A 12,036-nucleotide genomic window follows, 5' to 3' on the forward strand; every position below is an offset into this window, starting at 1 on the left:
CTAATATACAACATTCAGACTGACTGGAACTGGATCCCCCTGAACTTTTGTGACCTCTTTGACCTTGGTTTCCACTATCACTGTAGCCAATTGTTGCTTGCCACTGTTTTACATAGATTGGCCAATTTTCTGACAGAGTTGAGAGTGTGGTGCTGGAAAAGCACAACAGGTCAGGCAGCATCCGAGGAGCAGGAGAATTGATGTTTCGGGCATAAGCCCTTCATCAGGAATCTTCTGTCAGCCTGATTTCTCCACCAGCTGGAGGTCAATTTAGAATGTCCAATTCTGGGCTTGTGAATAAGTCTCTGCTAACTTATTTAACTCTGGGACAGCTTTCTGAGCCTAATTAAAGAAAACATGTCAAACACCCCTTTTAAATTGTTCTCATTCACTCACCTTTGATGGTTTGCATATAAAGTAACCAATTTGAAAACACAGGTGATTTACTGGTGGTGGTTAATAGATGAAATATATCACACGAAGTAATTTGGTGATGGGAAAGAAAATCCCTTCTGTTGCATTTAAGAACACTTCCGGACATAAAATAAAAAATATTACGGTGACGCACTGACCAATGAAAGTAAACCTGCTTGGTTTAAAATCTAATGAAAGCTTGGCAGTTAATTGTTAATCATCATTAACTGCTGCGTTCTTCACAGCAATTCATCATCCAATCAATAAACTCATTATTCTCATACAGTATACATGCTGGCTTTCACCCTTAATATTCTCATGAATTGTCCTAATGAGTACAAGACAAAAAACTTTGATAAAATGTATCACTTCAGGCAACACTCAAGTTCTGTACTGTCAAATGACTATTTAGTTAAAAGTCCTTCAATTTCTTTATTTATGTCCCTTCCACAAAGATAAAAATCATGAATTACATTATATATAACAGATAAGTTATATGACTATGTATTTATTGTTAAAAATGTGCAGGTTAAGTGGATTGGCCATGCTAAATTGTCCATAGTATCCAGGAATGTGCAGGTTAAGTGGATCAGCCATGCTAAATTGTCCATTGTATCCAGGGATGTACAGGATAGGTGCATTACCCATGCTAAATTGTCCATTGTATCCAGGAATTTGCAGGTTAAGTGGATTAGCCATGCTAAATTGTCCTGTAGTATCCAGGGATGTGCAGGATAGGTGGATTAGCCATGCTATATTGTCCATAGAATCCAGGAATGTACAGGTTAAGTGGATTGGCCATGGGAAATACAGGAATACAGGGATAGGGTGGGTGGATGTGTCTGGGTGGGATGCTCTTTGGAGGGTAGGTATGGACTCAGTTGGCCAAATGGCCTGCTTCCACATGTGAGGGATTCGATATTTCAGTCTTGCATTTGTAATAATATATGGATGTGATCCTAGGCCTTTGCACAAAATCTTTGGATGATAACAATTAATTTTAACTCAGGTTCACTTTTTAATCTTTTCCTCCAATAAATCAAAGGTAGTTTTTTCAGTTATCTCTCATCCCTACTCCAATGTGAATGGACCCTTGATTGATTCCTCACCTTCACATTGCCTATCCTCAACTCTTCATTCTGCTATCATGCTAGACAATGACATTTTACACAGATATCCACCGTATATCTAATTCAAGCTCATAGACATAAAAAGTAAAAAAAGGGAAAACCAAAAGGTCACTCTTCTCATGTCTATGTGAATTCTGATTTTTAGCCTGTTCTTTCTGTTGAAATGGCAGTTCAATTTTTCATGTTTTGCCTCCATTAGATCTGATTGTATGATGTATTTTCTGAAGAACAGTTTCTGTAATTATATTCTTTCACTTCTACTGATCATTTCACTTATCTGTTGTTAAGATCTTTAATCATACTCTCCTCATTTCCCACACTGTCATTTTCAGTCCTTTCCTGTGTTGTTCATCAATGAGTAATTCCCTATTGATGTCACTTACTTGCTAATCAGTGAGTTATATTCCTTTGATTCTACCAATTGAAAATAATCAGCGCATTTATTCCACTTTGCACTACTCTTTGGGATCTGCAGGTATGGTAGTAATGTTGTTAATTTTTTTCTATTATTCCCACTATCAGATAGTCTTGTTCAAGTGTTTTGCCCTGCAACGAAATAAGTGAAACAAATATCTCTTGCTAATTTAACTGGAGAGCACCATACAGTCTTTCCAAATGACTCAAGAATTCACAAATAACTCCTATTATGATCCTAGCTGATGCTATTACTTGACCACTTAGATCCCAGACTGAAGTTTGTTTGATTTTAATGAAGTGGTCTTTCACTGAAACATAATTGTACAATAAAACATAAAAGATAGGAAAGTACAGCACAGAACAGGTCCTTTGGCCCATGAAGTTGTGCTGAGACTTAACCCGAATATAGCATATAGTAACTTTACCTACACACCCCTCAACTCACTGCTATCCATGTGCATGTCCAGTAGTCACTTAAATGTCCCCAATGACTTTGCTTCCACCACCACCACTAGCAACGCATTCCATGCATTCACAACTCTCTGCGTAAAGAACCTACTTCTGACATCTCCTTTATACTTTCCTCTTAACATCTTCAACCTATGACTTCTCGTGCCAGTCAATCCTGCCCTGGGGAAAAGTCTCTGGCTATTGACTCTACCTATTCCTCTCATTATTTTGCACACATCGATCAGGTCTGCTCTCTTTCCTCCTTTTCTCCAGAGAGAAAAGTCCAAGCTTATTCAACCTTTCTTAATAAGGCAAGCCCTTCAGTCCAAGCAGCATTCTGGTAAACCTTCTTTGCACCCTCTCCAAAGCCTCTGTATCTTTTGTATAGCAGGGCGACCAGAAGTGGACACAATATTCCAAGTGTAGTCTCACCAGGGACTTGTAGATCTGCAGCAAAATCTCACGGTTCTTAAACTCGATCCCCCTGTTAATGAAAGCCAAGATACCATATGCCTTCGTAATAACCCTATCCACTTGGGTGGCAACTTTGAGGGATCTATGTACTTGAACACCCAGATCCCTCTGTTCCTCCATACTGCTAATGCTGCTAATTTAGTCTTAATACTAAAGTAGAAGTCTATTATGCAAAACAAACAAACACAATAGAAAATAATCAAAGCATTGACATACAACATAAATATAAAGGTTTTGAAACTTGTGGTAAAACACAATCCCATTAATGTTCATACCAGAGAGAACTCCCCTCCCTATCACGTCCATAGGGCTTAATTTAACATTAGCTTTAATTCGCAGTCTTGACAATCTAATTCCTCGATTTTTCACACGACTCAGTTTAGACTGAGTTTAGAGTTTTGAATAATTCATTCAGGGTTTTAACCAAATACTTCTGGTCTGGATTTTTAACTAAACCTATTTCTTAACGGTTTCATCTCTTTTTATCATGAGCAATTGTTTTACACGTTTTGCTTCAGCCAAGACTTCTGCAAAAACTGCCAGATTGAAATCTAATAACTTTTTTAAGGTATGGATGTTTTTTAAAATTAAAAGGGGGAAAAAATCTCTTTAAACTAAAAGCCTGATACACATCTATGGGGCGGCACAGTGGCTCAGTGGTTAGCACTGCTGCTTCACAGTACCAGCGTCCAGGTTTGATTCTAGCCTTGGGCGACTGTCTGTGTGGATTTTGCACATCCTCCCCGTGTCTGTGTAGGTTTCCTCTGGGTGTGTCGGTTTCTGCCCATCGTCCAAAGATGTGCAGATCAGGTGAATTAGCCATGTTAAATTGCCCATAATGTTAGGTGCATTAGTCAGAGGGAAATGGGACTGGGTAGGTTAATCTTCAGAGGGTCGGTGTCGACTTTTTGGGCTGAAAGGCTTGTTTCCACACTGTAGGGAATCTAATCTAACCCATCTACTATGCTTGCTAAATAAAACTCTCCCAATGAAACCACAGCCCCAGTAGACACCAAGAAATCTCACTTCCTTTTGTTTAAATTGCCATGACTATAAAATATGCCGGCAGATTAATTATTAATACCTTTCCAAACATTGATGAAAACACGCATGTCACAAGATTAAATCCAAATTATACTGAAATGTAGTTGAATCATAGGCCTTACATCATACTCCTCGATCTCATATATTGTATTACCGACCATCACTGAGCCACATTGGAATAAAATGAATTATAAACAGGGTACAAAGTTAAAAATCAAACAACACCAGGTTATAGTCCAACAGGTTTAATTGGAAGCACACTAGCTTTTGGAGCGACGCTCCCTCATCAGGTGATTATGCACCTGATGAAGGAGCATCGCTCCGAAAGCTAGTGTGCTTCCAATTAAACCTATTGGACTATAACCTGATGTTCTGTGATTTTTAACTGTGTACACCCCAGTTCGACACCGGCATCTCCAAATCATAAACAGGGTAGGTATTGATTCGGCCCATAAGTATAAGTCTGTCTGACTTATCCTTTTCCCTCCTATTCTTATACCGATCTTTCTATTTAAATGTGATCAGTCAAGCATGACACAAACTTCATGAACAGTTTTGTCACTTATTCCTGGGCAGTCTTGAACACTACTTTGAACATTGACTTCAATGACTGTGGGCTACAGTTAGGTCTTTATATCCATACTCCACATATTTCCATTCAACCTCAAGAGAAATATAACTTAACCCCTTTCGGTGTCTTTTCAAATGTTAACATCTAACATCTGACTGGGTTGACCTTTTTATAATACATAGGGTATTGTTTATTCACACATTTTAAAATTTATTCATCTGCTGTTAAAAATATTAACTGGCTCTTTATGAAAGTAATTAGCGTATCTAAGTATTTCTGACCATTACTGTTATGCAACTAGAGTCATAGAGTCATAGAATCATAGAGATACACAGCATGGAAACAGACCCTTCAGTCCAATGCGTCCATGCCATTCAGATATCCCAACCCAATCTAGTCCCACTTGCCAGAACCCAGCCCATGTCCCTCCAAACCCTTGCTATTTATATACCCATCCAAATGCCTCTTAAATGTTGCAATTGTACCAGCCTCCACCACTTCCTCTGGCAGCTCATTCCATACATGTACCACACTCTGTGTGAAAAAGTTGCCCCTTAGATCTCTTTTATATCTTTCCCCTCTCACCCTAAACCTATGTCCTCTAGTTCTGGACTCCCAAACCCCAGGGAAAAGACTTTGCCTATTTACCTTATCCATGCCCCTCAGAATTTTGTAAATCTCTATCAGGTCACCCCTCAGCTTTTGATGCTCCAGGGAAAGCAGCCCCAGCCTGTTCAGCCTCTCCCTGTAGCTCAGATACTCCAACCTTGGCAACATTCTTGTAAATCTTTTCTGAACCCTTTCAAGTTTCACAACATCTTTCCGATAGGAAGGAGACCAGAATTGCACACAATATTTCAACAGTGGCCTAACCAATGTCCTGTACAGCTGTAATATGACCTCCCGACTCCTGTACTCAATACTCTGACTAATAAAGGAAAGTATACCAAGCCCATTCTTCACTATCCTATCTACCTGTGACTCCACTTTCAAGGAGCTATGAACTTGCTCTCTTTGTTCAGCAACACTCGCTAGAACCTTACCATTAAGTGTAAAAGTCCTGCTAATATTTGCTTTCCCAAAATGCACCTCGCATTTATCTGAATTAAACTCCATCTGCCACTTCTCAGCCCATTGGCCCATCTGGTCCAGATCCTGTCGTAATCTGAGATAACCCTCTTTGATGTCCCCTACACCTCCAATTTTAGGTGTCATCTGCAAACTTACTAACTGTACCTCTTATGCTCGCATCCAAATCATTTATATAAATGACAAAAAAGTAGAGGGCCCAGCGCCGATCCTTGTGGCACTCCACTGGTCACAGGCCTCCAGTCTGAAAAACAACCCTCCACCACCACCTTTTATCTTCTACCTTTGAGTCAGTTCTGTATCCAAATGGCTAGTTCTCCCTGTATTCCATGAGATCTAACCTCGCTAATCAGTCTTCCATGAGGAACCTTGTCGAATGCCTTACTGAAGTCCATATAGATCATATCCCCACTCTGTCCTCATGAATCCTCTTTGTTACTTCCTCAAAAAATTCAATCAAGCTTGTGAAACATGATTTCCCACGCACAACCATGTTGATTATCCCTAATCAGTCCTTGCCTTTCCAAATACATTTACATCCTGTCCCTCAGGATTCCCTCCAACAATTTGCCCATTACCGACGTCAGGCTCACTGGTCTACAGTTCCTTGGCTTGTCCTTACCACCCTTCTTAAACACTGGCACCACGTTTGCCAACCTCCAGTTTTCCGGCATCTCACCGCTGACTATCAATGATACAAATATCTCAGCAAGAGACCCAGCAATCACTTCTCTAGCTTCACACAGATATCTAGGGTACACCTGATCAGGTCCTGGGGACTTATCCACCTTTATCCAGCACTTTCTCCTCTGTAATCTGGACATTTTGCAGGATGTCACCATCTATTTCCCTACAGTCCTTATCCTTTTCCACAGTAAATACTGATGCAAAATATTCATTTAGTTTCTCCCCCATTTTCTGCGGCTCCACCCACAGGCTGCCTTGCTGATCTTTGAGGGGCCCTATTCTCTCCTAAGTTACTCTTTTGTCCTTAATGTATTTGTAAAACCTCTTTGGATTCTCCTTAACCCTATTTGCCAAAACTATCTCATGTCCCATTTTTGCCCTCCTGATTTCCCTCTTAAGTACACTCCTACTTCCTTTATACTCTTCTAAGGATTCACTGTTTCAAAGGGAAGAATGCCTTGCTAAAACAGTATGAGACACAATGCCAGGGAAGGACTTCCAGGATTTTGATCCATTGACAGTGAAGGAATGGAGATATAGGATGGTGAGTGACTTGGAGGGGAACTTATATGGTGTTCCCATATATCTGCTGCCCTTATCCTTCTAGATGGAAGTGGTCATGATTTTGGAAGATGCTGTCAGAGGATCTTTCGTGAATTTCTATCGTGCATCTTGTAAATAATACACTTTGCTACTACTGAGCCTTGGTAATGGAGGGAGTGGATGCTTGTGGATGCAATGCCGATCAAGCAGGCTGCTTTGTGCTGGACGTTGTCAAGTTTCTTGACTGTTGTTGGGGCTGCACTCATCCAGGAAAGTGGAGTATTCCAACACATTCACGACTTGTGCCTTGTAGGTAGTGGACAGGGTTTTGGGAGTCAGGAGATGAGTTACTCACCCCAGTATTCTTAGCCTCTGATATGCTTTTGTGGTCACTGCGTTTATGTGGTGAGTCCAATTAAGTTTCTGAATAATGATAACTCCCAGGATCTTGATAGGGGGGATTCAGTGATGGTAACAATATTGAGTGTGAAGGGACAGCGGTTAGAGTGTCTCTTGATGGTGATGGTCAAGCCTGGCATTTGAGTGGCAAAAACGTTATATGCCTCCCCGAAATGTTGACTTCTCCATCTCCTGATGCTGCCTGACTTGCTGTGTTCTTCCAGCCTCCTTCTTGTCTACCTTGGAATCCAGCATCTGCAGTTTATTTATCTATTGTCAGTCCAAACCTGGATACTGTCCAGATCATGTTACATTTGGACATGTTCTCCTTCAGTATCTGAGGAGTCACGAATGGTGCTGGACATTGTGCAATCATCAGTCAACAATCCCATTTATAATCTGGTGATGAGGAAAAGTCATTGATGAAGCAACTGAAGATGGTTTTGGCTAGGACAGTATTCTGAGGAACTCCTGTGAAGGTCTCCTAGAGTTGAGATGACTGATCGCCAAAACTGTGTCCACCTTCCTACGTGTCAGGTATGACTCCAACCAATGGAGAGTTTGCACCCTGACACCTATCAGTTCCAGTTTTGCCAGGGATCCTTGATCCCACACTCATTAAATGAGGTCTTGATGTCAAGGGTTGTCACTCTCACCTCACTTAGGGAATTCAGCTCTTTTCTTCATATTTGAACTAAGGCTGTAATAAGGTCAGGAGCTGAGTGGCCTTAGCGGAAACCAAACTGGATATCACTGAACAGATGTTGCTTGATAGTACTATTGAAGACACTTTCCATCACTTTACTGATGATCAAGAGTAGGCGGATGGAGCAGTAATTGGCTGGGTTGGATTTGTCATGCTTTTTATGTATAGGACACGCCTAGGCAATTTTCCACATTGTCAGGTAAATGCCAGTGTTGTAACTGTTTTGGAATAGCTTGGCTAGGGGAGCGGCAAGTTCTGGAACACAAGTCTTCAGTACTATTGTCAAAATGTTGTCAGGACCCGTGACCTTGGCAGTATGCAGTGCTTCCAACTGTTTCTTGATATTATGTGAAGTGAATCAAATGAAAACTGTATCTGTAATGCTGGGGACTACTGCAGGAGACTGAGATGGACTATCCACTCAGCACTTTTGGATGAAGATTGCTGCGAAACCTTCAGCCTTACCTTTTGCACTGATGTGTTGGGCTTTTCCATCATTGAGGATGGGAATAGTTGTGAAGTCTCCTCCTCCAGGAGGTTGTTTAATCATTCACCACTATTCACAACTGGATGTGACAGGATTGCAGAGCTTAGGTTTGATCTATTGTTTGTGGGATCACTTTACTTTGTCTAATACTAGCTGCTTATGCTGTTTGGCATGCAAATAGGCCTGATTGGTAGCCTCACCAGTTTGACACCTCATTTTCAGATATATCTGCTACTGCTCCTGGCATGCCCTCCTGTACTCTCCATTAAACCAGAGTTGATTGCCTGGCTTGAATGGGGGATATGCTGTGCCATGAGGTTGCAGATTGTACTGGAGTACAATTCTGCTGCTGTTCTTGGCCCACATCACCTCACGGATGGCCAGTCTTAAGTTGATAGATCTTTTTGAAGTCTGTCCCATTTAGCACGGTGATGGTGCCATACAGGTTATTTTTAAATATGAAGGTGGGACTTTGTCTCCACAAGGATTGTTCAGTACTCACTCTTACCGATACTCACATGATCAGATGCATCTGCAGATTGGTAAGGATGAGGTCAAGTATGTTTTTTTCCCTCTTGCTCATTCCTTCACTACCTGCCACAGACCCGTCTAGCAGCTATATCCTTTAGGACCGGACCAGTTCAATCAGTATTACTGCTGCCGAGCCACTCTGGTGGTAGACATTGAAATCCTCCACCCAGAGTACTTTTTGTGTCCTTGCCCTCCTCAGTGCTTCCTCTAATTGGAGAAGTACTGATTCATCAGCTGAGGGAGGATGGTACATGGTAATCAGCAGGAATTTTCTTTGCCCATGTTTAACCCGAAGCCATGAGACTTCATGGGGTCCACAGTCAATGTTCAGGACTCCCAGAGCAACACCCTCCTGACTGTGTATCACTTGCCACCGCCTGTGCTAAGTCTGTCCAACTGGTGAAACAGGACATGTCCAGAGATGGTGATAGTGGTGTCTGGGACATTGTCTGTAAGATATCATTCCATGTGTATGACTGTGTCAGGCTGTTCCTTGACTAGTCTCATGAGACAGCTCTCCCACTTTTGGCACTAGTTCTCAGACATTAGTGAGGACAATTTGCAGGGTCGACAGGGCTGTTTCTGCCATTGTCTTTTCTGGTTCTTAGGTAGATGCCAGGTAATCTGTCTGGTTTTATTTCTTTGGGACTTTGTTGCAATTGGTACAACTGAATGGCTTGCAAGGCCATCTCAGAGAGCAACTGAGAGTCAACTACATTGCCGTGAGCCTGGAGTCACATGTAGGCCAGACAAGGTGAGGGCAGCAGATTTCTTCCCTGAAGGACATTAGCGAACCAAGTGTGTTTTTCCGCCATATGATCATTACACTCTTATTTCAGATTTATTGAATTCAAATTCCACCATCTGCCATGGCCAGATTTTGGCCTGAGTTCCCAAAACACTATTTAGGTCTTTGGATTAATAGTCTAGCAATAACACCACTATGCCTAAGCCTAGTGATTTGGAATATTGACTTTTATTTCAAAGAGAATGGAATATAAAGTAAGGAGATTTTGCTAAAATGATATAAGGCACTGGTCAGACCACATCTGGAATATGGTGAACAGTTTTAGTCACCTTATCGAAGGAAAGATATTGATATTGGAAGTGAAATAACTCCACAGAGGCCGGTATCCCATCACCAAATAACGGCATGATGTCAGAAAAGCTTATCCCAATTCAAAAATGACTGTTGTGAGTGGTGTTTTTGTGAACCATGCTTTTTCTCTCCTTCCCACTGAAACTCGTTACGACTGTCTGGTATCCCATCACCAAGTCACATCTTATTTACATGTGGTGAGTCTTTGACACTGATCCAGCTCCCTCAGACTGAACAGGATGTCTGACACACCTATTCTTTTTTTCCCCAGCACCCATGTTGTGTGTGTGCAAGTGTGAGACACAGCGAAAGACACAAGGTGCATGAATCTTTATTCAATTTCCATCACCAGGAAGATAGGAAAACACCCGAGTGGCCAGTGACAAGCAGTGCCCTTCTCATCAAAGGGCAATGCTGTGGGATCAAACAGTGAAGGGGAGGGCAGGGATTAAATCAAAATAGAGTTGGAGGGGGAAATAATGCACTCCACTCCCTGCGTCACCCACCTCTCCCTGAACAACTCCAGGGTGTTGATGGACACCACGTGTGTCTTCTCCAAGGACACCCAGTTTCTAACGTAACCGCGGAAAAGGGGCAGGCAGTCAGCCCTAATGACCCCCTCCACGGCCTGCTGCCTGGACCTGTTTATAGACAGTTTGGCCAGGCCCAGGAGCAGACCCACGAGGAGGTCTTCAGACCTGCCCTCCCTCCTCCATACCGGGTGCCCGAAGATCAGGAACGTGGGACTGAAGTGCAACCAAAAACAGAGAAGGAGGTCTTTAAGAAAATCAAAAAGGGACACACTTGTTCTTTTTTGTTCTTCTTTTTTTATTAAGTTTGACACTCCTATTTCTTTTTTTTATTTTAATTAACCTCTACACTACCGCCTAACTGCGTAGTGCTTATTTTTCCCCAGCACCCATGTTGTGTGTGTGCGGGTGAGAGACACAGTGAGAGACAAAAGGTATACAAATCTTTATGCAGTATCCACCACCAGGAAGATAAGAAAACACCCGAGTGGCCAGTGATGAGCAGTGCCCTTCACATCAAAGGGCAATGCTGTGTGGTCAAACAGTGAAGGGGAGGGCAGGGACTAAATCAAAATAGAGTTGGAGGGGGAAATAATGCACTCCACTCCCTGCGGCACCCACCTTTCCCTGAACAACTCCAGGGTGTTGGTGGACACCGCATGCTCCTTCTCCAAGGACACCCGGGCTCTAACGTAACCGCGGAAGAGGGGCAGGCAGTCAACCCTAATGACTCCCCTCCATGGCCTGCTGCCTGGACCTGTTTATGGCCAGTTTGGCAAGGCCCAGGAGCAGACCCATGAGGTGGTCTTCAGACCTGACCTCCCTCCTCCGTACCGAGTGCCCGAAGATCAGGAGCGTGGGACTGAAGTGCAACCAAAAACAGAGAAGGAGGTCTTTAAGAAAATCAAAAAGGGACACTCTAGTTTTTTTTTCTTTTTTCTTTTTTAAATTTTTTTCTTTTCTTATTTTTTCCCCCTATTAACCCCCACACTGCTGCCTAACTGCAGTGGTGCTTGTTTTTCCCCAGCATCCATGGTATGTGTGTGCGTGCAAGTGTGAGACACAGTGAGAGACACAAGGTGCACGAATCTTTATTCAATTTCCACCACCAGGAAGATAGGAAAACACCTGGGTGGCCAGTGACAAGCAGTGCCCTTCTCATCAAAGGGCAATGCTGTGTGATCAAACAGTGAAGGGGAGGGCAGGGACTAAATCAAAATAGAGTTGGAGGGGGAAATAATGCACTCCACTCCCTGCGTCACCCACCTCTCCCTGAACAACTCCAGGGTGTTGGTGGACACCGCATGCTCCTTCTGCAAGGACACTCGGGCCCTGACATAACCACGGAAGAGGGGAAGGCAGTCGGCCCTCACGACCCCCTCCACGGCCCGCTGCCTGGACCTGTTTATGGCCAGTTTGGCCAGGCCCAGTAGCAGACCCACGAGGAGGTCTTCAGACCTGCCCT

Source organism: Hemiscyllium ocellatum, chromosome 3 (genome assembly GCF_020745735.1).
Source record: "Hemiscyllium ocellatum isolate sHemOce1 chromosome 3, sHemOce1.pat.X.cur, whole genome shotgun sequence".
In the NCBI taxonomy this organism is placed as follows: Eukaryota; Metazoa; Chordata; class Chondrichthyes; order Orectolobiformes; family Hemiscylliidae; genus Hemiscyllium; species Hemiscyllium ocellatum.